The sequence below is a fragment of the Camelina sativa genome, chromosome 1 (genome assembly GCF_030686135.1).
Source record: "Camelina sativa cultivar CO46 ecotype springtype chromosome 1, ASM3068613v1".
Lineage (NCBI taxonomy): Eukaryota > Viridiplantae > Streptophyta > Magnoliopsida > Brassicales > Brassicaceae > Camelina > Camelina sativa.
In genome coordinates, this window is record NC_141880.1 from 16,981,094 (window position 1) to 16,991,536 (window position 10,443).

Genomic DNA, 10,443 nt, shown 5'->3' on the forward strand with positions numbered 1-10,443 from the left:
TGTTGGAGCGGTTACCGAGAGGGGTACTAGTGCAGGCTCCAGTTGTACCGCATGTGGCGGGGTGCAGCCAATGGCTGCGGATGTTGATGACTTTCCTTCTTATGTTAGGAGGATGGAGCAGTTGTAGACCCCGGTGCGAGATTCTTCTCAAGAGGTATCGAGCCTAGAGAAGCGGATAGGTGGACATTTGTAGTTGGAGCAGATATTTTCTCTGTTTGGTGGGTAATCCAGTTGGATATTAGAAGTTGAGTGGGCAGGTGTAACATTGAAATGTTATACTCGGACCACAACAAGTACTTTTGGTCGGAAGATGTTTATAGTCTTTAAGGATTGTTGCTCCTCAGAGGATGGTGGTTTCCTTGAGGGGATGAGTAGTTCTCCTGATACCGAGATCGTGATGATTGTAGTCCAAGAGTGAGATGGTATAACTCAAAGACGTTTGTCTGAGAGTGAGAACGATATGGCCCGAAGGTTGCGACCTAAGGGTGGAAGAGTTTGGAGAAAGCAATGCCTAGGACGCGAGTATAAACATGACAATGGAATGTGGACCTCGAGAGTTGATGGTTGTTTAATGTTGGATTTTAGTTGTGTGGCCGATGTGCTTACTGGTGTTGCTGGAGGTCCAGCGGGTGTTGTGAGTATGGTGACAGGTTTTGCTCAGACCAAGATGACCGTATTGCGGATTTGTTGACAATGTTGTTGGAGAAGCTTTAATAAGATGATTAGTTCTTATGAAATATTGATTAGGAATAGGTTAAGGGATTATGTGATTCTAAATATGGAAATTGTTTAAGGAGTTAGAGTTTTGCTATTTATGGAAAGTGTCGTTGCAAAGAAAGAACATGAATTTCCCGAAAAAGAAAGTTTCCATAAATAGAAAGTTCTATGAATAGTTAGGACTTGAGTATTTTCGGAAAGGGGATGTGAAATGACGGAGAGGCGAAATGCTTAATGGATGACCTGAAGAGTGGTCATAGATGAGGTGATCAGTTCTCAAGGGTTTTTTTTATTGGTAATATTCAGGTGGTGGTGAGGTGATGTTCGCATACTTGATTATTAGTCTAGTATAGCTGAGGACGTAACCAGAGGATTTGTTGAGAAGGGGATTCATTCGTCTTATCACTTCACTGTGGGGAGCATCGGTGTTGTTCGTCAAGAAGAAGGACGAGGTATGGGTTTATGAGTTCGTGGCGTTGTCGTTAGGGTTGACTAACGCACAAGCAGCGTTTCTGAGATTGATGAATAACGTGTTTCAGGAGTTTTCTAGACTTGGCTGTCATCATTTTTATCGATGATATCCTGGTTTATTCCAAGAGTCTGGGGGAGCATGCAGTGCATTTGCGGGCAATTCTGAAGAAGTTGCGGGAGCATAAGTTGTTTGCTAAGTTGAGCAAGTTTAGTTTTTTGCAGCATGAGATGGGTTTTCTTGGTCACATTGTTTCTATAGAGGGGGTTTCAGTAGATCCGGAGAAGATTCAGGCTATCAGGGATTGGCCTAGACCGCAGAATGCCACAGAGATCAGGAGTTTTCTTGGTCTGACAGGTTACTACAGGAGGTTTGTGCACGGGTTTGCGAGCAGAGCACGTCCGTTGACTAAGTTGTAAGGGAAGGATGTTCCTTTTGTTAGGTCACAGGAGTGTGACAAGGGCATTGCAAGCCTTAAAGAGATGTTGACTACTACGCGAGTGTTGGCTTTGCCTGAGCAGGGAGAACCCTATGTGATTTATACTGATGCATCTAGAGTTAGCTTGGGTGTGTGTTGATGCAGCATGGGAAGGTGATTGCCTATGCTTCACGGCAATTGCGAAAGCATGAGGACAACTATCCTACCCATGATTTGGAGATGGGTGTTGTAGTCTTTGGCCTGAAGATTTGGAGATCTTAGCTTTATGGTGCAAAGGTATAGGTGTTTACAAATCATAAGAGTCTAAAGTATATATTCACTCAGCCTGAGCTGAATTTGAGGCAGAGGCGGTGGATGTAACTTGTGGCAGACTATGATTTGGAGATAGCCTATCATCTTGGTAAGGCTAACTTGGTTGCAGATGCTCTGAGTCGGAAGAGGGTAGCTTCGGCTCAGGAGCAGGAGATGGAGTCTCTAGTAAGAGAGATCGGTGCGTTGAGTTTGTGTGTTGTGTCTCAGGAATTGTTGGGTGTGGAGGCGGTTGATAGAGCAGATCTTCTGAGTAGGGTGCGGTTGGCTCAGGAAGAGGATTTGGGGCTGGTGAATGCCTCAAAGGATGTGGATTCAGAGTATCAGGTCTCAGATAATGGTACAATCTTGGTGCACAGTCGGATTTGTGTGCCCAAAGATGAGGAGTTGAGGCAGGAGATCTTGGGAGAGGCTCATGCGAGCATGTTTTCTATTCATCCAGGAGCGACTAAGATGTACCATGATCTCAAGAGGTACTATCACTGGGTCGGGATGAAGAAGGATGTAGCTAGTTGGGTCGTGAGGTACGATGTGTGTCAGCTAGTGAAGGCTGAGCATCAGGTTCCAGGCGGGTTACTGATGACTCTACCCATTCCAGAGTGGAAGTGGGATATGATCACGATGGATTTTGTGGTAGGATTGCCATTGTCTTGGACTTTTGATGCTATCTGGGTCATTGTGGACCGGTTGACTCAGTCAGCATATTTTCTGGCCATTAAGAAGACTGATGGAGCAACAGTCTTCGCTAGGAAGAATGTGAAGGAGATAGTCAATTTGTAGGGGTGCCAACAAGTATTGTGTCTGATAGGGACTCTAAGTTCACTTCGGTGTTCTGGAAGGCATTTCAGACAGAGATGGGCACTAAGGTGCATATGAGTACAGCTTATCATCCCAAGACTGATGGACAGTCAGAGAGGACGATCCAGATGCTGGAGGATTTGCTGAGGATGTGTGTGTTGGATTGGGGTGGCCATTGGGCAGATCACCTGAACCTGGTAGAGTTTTCTTACAACAACAGTTATCATGTGAGTATTAAGATGGCTCCTTATGAGGCTTTGTATGGGAGACCATTCCGTACACCATTATGCTGGACTCAGGTGGGGGAGAGGAGCACGTTCGGGGCGGATTTTGTTCAGGAGACCTCAGAGAAGATTCAGATTCTCAAGCTGAACATGAAGGAAGCTCAAGATCGGCAGAGGAGTTATGCTGATAAGAGGAGGAGAGATCTTGAGTTTCAGGTAGGAGACAGAGTGTACCTCAAGATGGCCATGTTGCTGGATCTGAACAGGTCATTGACAGAGACTAAGTTGAGTCCGAGGTTTATAGGTCCGTTCAGAGTTATTGAGAGGGTGGGACCGGTAGCATATAGGTTGGAGTTGTCTTAAGTTATGTGTGTGTTCCACAAGGTTTTCTATGTGTCTATGTTGCGGAAGTGTCTCCGTGAGGATGATCAGTTGTTGGCTAAGATTCCTGAAGATCTTCAGCCTAACATGACATTGGAGGCGAGACCAGTGAGGGTTCTCGGGAGGAGGATAAAGGAACTTCGGAAGAAGAAGATTCCTTTGATGAGAGTCCTTTGGGACTGTGATGGTGTTGAGGAGCAGACTTGGGAACCAGAGGCGAGGATGAAGGCAAGGTTTAAGAAGTGGTATGAGAAGCAAGCAACGACTTGAGCTTGTCTAGCCTGGTTCCAATTGTAATTCGTGGCTGGAGCAGGAATGGAGTATTCCAGCCCATCTCTCTTGTTTACTTGGTCCCTTGTGGTGGTTGGTTGTGCGACTCAGTAACAAGATGAGGTGGTGCTCGAGGTACAAAGTTTCCGTGAGGCGGGGTTTTTGGAGGAAAGTTTCCTAAAATAGAAGTTTCCAAAAGTGCAAAGTGCTAAAAATGGAAAATTTTATGTGAGTTAGAATTTGTCCATTTTTAGTGGTTGTGAGCCTTGGAGGGGCTTGTGTGGCCTTCATGGCGGACTTTTGAGTCATTGTGCCGTGTGTGGTGGTCTTTTGAGACATTGTGTGGCCTTAGTGGCGGGCTGTTTAGCCAATTGTATGGCCTTTGTGGCGGGCTGTTTAGCCAGATGTGCCTGTTGAGGCGGTCCTTCGGGACAAGTGGTCTTTGTGACGGTCCTTCAGGACAATTGGTCTTTGTGACGGTCCTTTGGGATGAGTGGTCTTCGTGACGGTCCTGTTGAGGACATTTTTTTGGCCTTGGTGGCGGTCCTGTTTAGGACATTTGTTTGGCCTTAGTGGGGGCCGTTGCAGCATGTATATGATCCTTGTGTGGTCATGAGGTATTCCAGTGAGGGGATATGTGGCTGGTAGGACATTGTGTTGTCCTACGCGAGCCACGAGAAGGAAACCTGGATAGGGATATGACTCAGACGTGTTCATAATTGTGTGCTCGCGACTCTTGGGGGACTTCGGTTCTCCTAGTACTGCCATATTCTGAGACTTTGTGGCTTGGAGTATGGTTGGTATATCGACTTCGGATGATGATCCGGGGACGCGCTGTAGGGTGGTAACCCGAGAGACGAATATTGGACTTCCTTATATATTATGGCATGCGGGCTTAGGCCCGATGACGAGCCAACATTATGGCATGTAGGCTTCGGCCTGATGAGGAGCCAATAAAAACTCAAGGTTCAAACCTATGAGTGAAGGAAAGTCCAAAAGTCGAGAGCAAATAATGCCTGGAGCGTGAGTCTATCGCCTAGAGGTGACCTTCCTAGATTGGTCGTAGGAGTGCAGACCGTGGAGACGGTTGCACGGGAGTCCTTGGCTGATAGTTGTTCGAGATTCGAGGACGAATCTATGTTGGTGGAGGAGAATTGTAACATCCGCTTTCTAAAATTTGGATGTAGAGAAAACCGAAGGATGAAATTTTTAATTGATTTTGGTTTAATTAAATTCTGGTTTAATCTAATTAAACCAAAAACACTTAATTCTCTTTTTTATTGTCACGCCTCCTCGCTTCTTTTGTGCTTTTGTCGACATTGACATCAGAGAGAGGGAGAGAAAGAGAGATAACTCTTGGTTATTGGGTGTAAAGGATAAAGGGAAGAAGATCAAGCTTTTTCCTTAGAGTAAAGAGAGAAACAGAACTGTCAGGGTTTGGGAGAAGGAAGATCCGACTAGTCAAATCGTTTCGAAAGGTATTGATTTTTGGTAGGGCTAAGATATTTTCGTACACTCGCCTTTTTACAGAAGTGAATTTGGGTTAATATTATAGGAGATATTGGCAGTTTTGTTGGGCGTTTCTTCTCTTTCGCAGATTGAAACCAGCGGGTGTTTCGGGATCGATTGCGGTTTTATCTGAAATCTGATCGTTCTGAAATTTTGTGGGAAGCTTGTGGACGTATAGACCTTTCTTTTCACCGGAGGGATTAGAAAGTTAGCGGTTCATTTTGATTTCGTGGTTTCACCTGTGAGGTTGTTCTTTTCTGTTTTTTTTTTCTGGCAGTTTGTTTTCAATGTTTGTTTGTTGTTGTGATTGGTTCTAGGAGCGAGTTTGGTTGTTCTTGGATATTGGAGAGCCTCTCATTTGGTTGTAGTTAGTTTCCTGAATTACTTGTTAAGGTGAGTGTGTGACCATGAGTTTATCTAAGCGATTGGTTTGTATGACTTATTTTGTGTAGGTGTAGTGAAAGTGTCATTGGTTGTTCTGTTTAAATGGTTGGTTTGTTATATTTTATTTGTAGTTTTACTCTTGATTTGCTTGTGTGTATAGCTCGTAGATGGGAGGATCGCCTCACTGAGTATTTCTGTAATACTCACGCATCTCATTGTGTTTGTGATGCAGGTAGAGGCAAATTGTGACCGTGGGATCATGACAATGAAGAGAAGGATGTTCTAGTGGCTCGTTTTGGTTGTTGTCTGGCTTTTGTTAGGTTGTTAGAGTTGAGTCCTAGAATGTTGTCTAGGATTGCTGGTTCTTTGGTTTATATTGATTGGAGATATGGTTTATGACTTTGGAATTATTACGGTTTATTTGATACTGGTTATTGGTTATTTATTGGTTTTATTATTTCCGCTGTTTGGTGTGATTGTGGTTAGGTGGCTAGTGGGTATGGGATCACTAGCTTAGTTTTTTTATTATTATATTATATTAATATATTTATTATTTATTAGTATAAAAAAAAACGGATTGGGTCGTTTCACTTTTCAAATGCCAGAACAGCCAGATTGAGGAATGAGATTTCAGGTTTTGCACAGAAGAACAATGAGACCTTTTGTGAGGCTTGGGAGAGGTTCAAGGGCTACCAAACACAGTGTCCACACCATGGGTTCAGTAATGATTCACTGCTTAGCACACTGTACAGAGGAGTGCTGCCCAAGATAAGGATGTTGTTAGACACAACATCAAATGGAAACTTCCTCAACAAGCATGTAGATGAAGGCTGGGAACCAGTGGAGAACTTGGCTCAATCTGATGGGAACTACAATGAGGACTATGATAGAATAGTAAGGTTTTTTGATTCTGCACGAGATGAGAAGTATAAGAAGGACTTAAAGATAGTTAATGACAAGTTAGACAAGATTATGCTTAGTCCACAGAAGAACATTCATTTTCTTGGTGAGGAAGATACAACAAATCAAGATGGGGAGAATGAAGCAGTTGAGCTGTGTTATGTGCAGAACCAAGGTGGTTTCAAGCCCTACAACCAATTCAAGCCAAACAATTTGTCTTATAGGAGTACAAATGTGGCAACCCACAAGACCAAGTCTATCCACCACAACAAGCACAGCAGAAGCACAATTATGTGCCTAAACATTAGAACCAAGGTTACCAGGGTCAAATGTGTCCCCCACCAGGGTTTCAGACCAACCAAGCCCAGGAACCTGACTTAAGAGCATTGATGCAGCAGCTGTTGCTTAACCAAGCCACTGGTCAGATGGAAACCACAAAGAAGTTAACCAGAGGATAAATTCAACCTATAATGACCTCAATATCAAGTTTGAGAGCTTAAACTCAAAGGTTAAGTTCATGGAAAGCAGTATGGCTTCAACTTCTGCTCCTAAGCCTAATCAACTACCTGGAAAAGCAATTCAAAACCCAAGGGAGTTTACTGCCAAGGCTATCTTTGTTACTGAGGAGTATGTCACTGGGGACAGTGAAGTTCAAGATGGGGAGGATGTTCAACAAATTTCAGCTCAGAATGATGTAGAGGATCAAGCAGAGAAGAAAATCGACAGTGTGCTCGACCAAGCACATGATCATGCACTCGATCGAGTGCATGATCGAGTCCTAGATCGAGTGGTCCCCTCTGAGTCTGATAAGCCCACAAAGTACATTCCTCCAGCATATAAACCACCTTTGCCATGCCCAGGACGTTTTAAGGAAGAAATGATTAGGAAGCTCAAAGAAAAGATTGAGAAGCAGGAATTGATGGCCATTCAACATGAAGTGACTGTTGAGGAGAAGAAAGAGGACAGAGGACCAGCTTTGGTGCAGTATGAACCATATCCTCTCTATAAAGGCATGTTACCGAACATATCAAAGCAGAAGGCTAAGATTCATGCCAAGAAAGATTTAGAAGACATTGGAACTGCTGTGATTCCAACTAAGCTTGAGGATCCAGGCTCATTCAACCTACTATGCTTACTGAACTATATGCAATTCAACAAGTGTTTGTGTGACCTTGGAGCCTTTGTTAGTCTGATGCCCTTCTCAATAACACAGAAGATAGGATATGAAGAGTTCAAGCCAAGAAACCTCTACATAAGTCTTGCTGATGGGGCTAGGAAAGATGTTGTTGGCAAGCTGGAGAACTTTCCAGTCAAGATAGGTAAGGCCAGGATACCAACTGATTTCATCATCATAGAGATGGAACAGGATCTTGATGATCCTATTATCCTAGGAAGACCATTTTTGGCCACTGCTGGAGCTGTCATTGATGTTAAAAAGGGTATGAACAGCCTGGACATTGCTGATGGGTTGACTTTGAGGTTTAATATCAATAATGCAACAAACCAACCCACCACTGGAGGCCAACCCTTTGTTATAGAAGATAAAGCAGCTGATGAGTCTTTTAAGGAAGAAATGGACTCCAAGGTCAAGGTTACAAACAATGAGGTGGCTGTTCAAAACCTCAAGAATTCCGTTCAAGATTTGACTGATCTGGTGAAGGATCTCCAAGTGCAACTCAATAAGAAGTCTATTAAGAAAGGAAGGCCAAACCTCAAGATGAAGAATAAGCAAGATTCAGGTGTTATGATTGTTTTGACCAAGAACAAAGTTCATGGTGATCAATTTGAACCGGGGGGACCTCAACACCTCTCTGGTCTCCAAACCAAGCCTGAGAAGGCACCAAAAGTCAAGCTTAGTGACTATAAACAAGCTCACTATGGAGGAAGTCCCTAAGGTATCTTTGTATATAAGTTTAATGTTTTTTTCTTTTTGGTGTTTTTCTTTTATGTTTGTGTTGGGCAAGCTCTTACTTACCCTGTTATTATTAACTCTGGTTTAAATGATGTTGAGACAGCCATGCTTCTCGCTGAGCTGAGAAAGCATAAGAAAGCACTAGGTTATTCACTTGAAGACATTCCTGGAATATCTCCCGACCTTTGTATGCATAGGATCCATTTGGAAGAAGGATCCAAAAATTCTATTGAGCATCAAAGGAGGTTGAACCCAAACCTTAAGGAAGTTGTCAAGAAAGAAATCATGAAGCTTTTGGATGCAGGAGTTATATACTCTATTTAAGATAGTGCATGGGTCAGTCCTGTTCACGTGGTTCCCAAGAAAGGAGGAGTGATCGTTATTAAAACCGAGACCGACGAACTGATCGCAACAAGGACAATCACCAGCCACCGCATGTGTATTGACTACCGGAAGCTTAACGCTGCAACCAGAAAGGATCATTTCCCCTTACCATTCATCGATCAAATGCTAGAAAGGTTAGCAAATCACCAATAATATTGTTTTTTAGATGGTTATTCAGGTTTCTTCCAGATTCCAATCCATCCGGATGATCAAGAGAAGACGACATTCACCTGTCCCTGTGGAACGTTCGCCTATCGAAGAATGCCCTTTGGTCTATGCAATGCTCCGGCTACTTTCCAACGCTGTATGATGTCCATCTTCATGGAATATATTGAGGATTTCATGGAAGTCTTCATGGACGATTTTTCAGTCTACGGTTCATCATTCAAAGCATGTTTAGCCAATCTCGGAAAAGTTCTACAAAGATGTGAGGAAATACATCTAGTTCTTAATTGGGAGAAATGCCACTTTATGGTGAGAGACGGCATAGTTCTCGATCATAGAGTTTCTGAGAAGGGAATTGAAGTTGGTAAAGCAAAGATTAAAGTCATGATGAATCTACAACCGCCGAAGAATGTTAAAGGAATAAGAAGTTTCCTTGGACATGTCAGGTTTTATAGACGTTTTATTCAAGATTTCTCCAAGACCGCAAGACCACTCACACGCCTACTTTGCGAAGATGTGGACTTTGAGTTTGACAAAGATTGCCTTGATGCATTCCACAAGATTAAAGACGCACTTGTCTCAGCTCCGTTTGTGCAACAACCAGATTGGGAGCTACCCTTTGAAATTATGTGTGATGCCAGTGATTATGCAGTAGGAGCTGTACTAGGACAAAGAAAAGATAAGAAACTGAATGGTATCTATTATGCTAGTCGAACCCTGGATGAAGCACAATGCAACTACGCGACTACGGAGAAGGAGCTTCTAGCTATTGTGTTTGCTTTTGAGAAGTTTCGATCATACCTTGTAGGATCAAAGGTAATTGTTCACACCGACCATGCAGCTATTAGATATCTAATGTCTAAGAAAGATGCCAAACCGCATCTCATAAGGTGGATTCTCTTGCTACAAGAGTTTGATATTGAAGTTATAGATAGAAAAGGAGTAGAGAATGGGGTCGCCGACCATCTTTCACGAATGGGAATGGAGGAACCAATGCCTCTAGACGATAGTCTACCCGAAGAAAATGTCTACGTCATTGAAGCTGTCTTTATGACTAACAAACCAGTACCACCACAAGCACTACGTTCACAAGCTTATGATACACCTTGGTTTAGACACTATGATAATTATTTAGCAGCCGACGTTGAGCAACCACAATTATATGGTTATATAAAAAAGAAGTTTTTGCGAGAAGTAATGAGATACTACTGGGATGAACCCTATCTTTACAGAAGTGCTCCGATGGTTTATTCCGAAGATGCATTTCTGAAGAAGAAGTCAAAGGAGTTATATTTGGATGCCATGGCTCCTATTATGCAGGTCATTTCGCCACCTTTAAAACTGTTTCTAAGATTTTGCAAGCAGGTTTTTGGTGGCCAACCATGTTTCAAGACGCCCAAAGTTTCATTAAAAGATGTGACGCTTGCCAGAGGATGGGTAATATAAGTAAGAGAAATGAGATGCCCCAAAATTTCATACTTGAAGTGGAAGTTTTCGACGTATGGGGGATTGATTTCATGGGCCCTTTTCCTACCTCTAACGGCTACGAATACATTCTTGTTGCTGTTGATTACGTTTCTAA

General features: G+C 43.1%; 1 non-coding gene across 1 annotated transcript; it reads right to left on the reverse strand.

The window, feature by feature from the left end:
- Window positions 1-6,112: 6,112 nt before the first annotated feature.
- On the reverse strand, window positions 6,113-6,219 carry LOC147950025 (small nucleolar RNA R71). Its single transcript, XR_015565283.1, has one exon. It is a non-coding gene; the product is annotated as a small nucleolar RNA R71 (small nucleolar RNA).
- Between the last annotated feature and the right edge of the window lie 4,224 nt (window positions 6,220-10,443).